The sequence below is a fragment of the Atractosteus spatula genome, chromosome 20, assembly GCF_055471065.1.
Source record: "Atractosteus spatula isolate fAtrSpa1 chromosome 20, fAtrSpa1.hap1, whole genome shotgun sequence".
In the NCBI taxonomy this organism is placed as follows: Eukaryota; Metazoa; Chordata; class Actinopteri; order Semionotiformes; family Lepisosteidae; genus Atractosteus; species Atractosteus spatula.
In genome coordinates this window covers 5016366-5018151 of record NC_142725.1, presented here as the reverse complement: position 1 = coordinate 5018151, position 1786 = coordinate 5016366, and positions in this window count along the sequence as shown.

The following is a 1786-nucleotide window of genomic DNA, read 5'->3' as shown; positions in this document are numbered from 1 at the left end:
TCTATTGTTGTGAAAACGAGTTTCAATGGCAATGTCAGAAATTGGTTCAGCTACAACTTTATTTGACCAGCAGCTATATCACCCTGAAACTCACAGCTGGTAGCCCACTGGAGCTCGGTAGGTGTGAGCCTGGTCAGTACCTGGATGGGAGACCTCCTGGGAAAAACTAAGGTTGATGGTGGAAGAGGTGTTAATGGGGCCAGCAGGGGGTGCTCACCCTGTGGTCTGTGTGGGTCCAAATACCCCAGTATAGTGAGTGGGACACTATACTGTAAAAAAGGTGCCATCTTTTGGAAGACATGTAAAACTGAGGTCCTCACATTTCATGGTCATTAAAAATTCCCAGGTGTTACTTGAAAAAGAGTAGGGGAGTTACCCCGGTATCCAGGGTAAGTTCCCCCTGGCCTTTACCAATCATGGCCTCCTAATAATCCCCATCTCCGAACTGGCTTCATCACTCTGCTCTCCTCCCCACTGAGAGCTGGTGTGGGGCTGAACTGGTGGCGGTGGAGGGGAGAGAGAAGAGATAAGAGAGTCCCCATTACCTGTAAAGCGCTTTGAGTGGAGTGTCCAAAAAAAGTGCTGTATAAGTATAAAGATTTATACTTATACCTGGTATAAGTTCCTGGTAGGCCTGTGTTCTAGTTTTTATTCTGCCCTGATAAGTCAGTCAAACAATTCACCGAAATATTTGCTAAACTAGATTTTTTCTTAAAGGCTTTGAAGTTGATTACACTAGACATCACTTCAGTAAAGGTACAGTTACCTATAACTTGCCCTCAGAGTTGCATGAAAGTATTACAATTATGCATTTAATTGAATAATTAGACCAACTATGTAATTAATAACATGGGTGGAACAAAACCAGAAGACACTGGGTTCCTTGACCGTACTCAGACCCCTGCCTTAGAGGGTAATGGTGAGACAGAAATTAACACAGGACAACACACTGTGTGGGATGCAAGTCCGTTGCAGGCTACACACATTCAAGAGGGCAATTAAGAGACATCAGTTACCCTTGACAGCATGTCTTTGGACTGTGGGTAGAGAGCACCTGGACACAAGCCACATGGACGTGGGTATAACATGCAAACTCCACATAGAAAGTGTCTCATACTGCACCCAAGCCCAGAGTTGCAAGGCAAGAGCACTGACCCCCATGACTGTGTGCTGCTCTTCACAATCACAATAGTTTCCTGTAAATGAACATCAGATTCACGACGTGAAATACGTTAAATAATTTAAGTATTGTACAGTACTTTGCAGTAAAAATACAGTAAGGAAACTGCATGTAAGGTGTGGCGGTTGTAGGCATGGGAGTATTGAGACGTGTTAGGTCCATAATTACCAACACATCATTTTTACAGAAATTACACTCAAAAATCATAATTCAAGAAGAACAAAACACTAATATTAAAGTAGGAATATAATATGAAAGTAGTATCGAAGATTTCCAAACGGAGTTACGTTAAAAATACTAATACGCTTTACGTCTTTTTTTTGCTTATTTTTGAACTTATTTTTAGATTTACCCGTTTTGGAAGCAGATTAAATCACGCTCTAAGGTCGCCCATATTTGCATGCGTATTCCTTCGTAATAAAACCAGTCTGTAACTCGGTGTTCGCTCGGGAGCTATCGTCTGAAGCGATTTACAAGTATTGATCTTAATTTGGGACAGGAAAAATCCACGTCCACGCAGGCTGCGAAAGAGGTGCTGAGATTTTAAGGGGAGTGTTGAACGGGTCTCCGTTAACTCCACCCTCCCAAATCTGGGCTGTTGCCTCT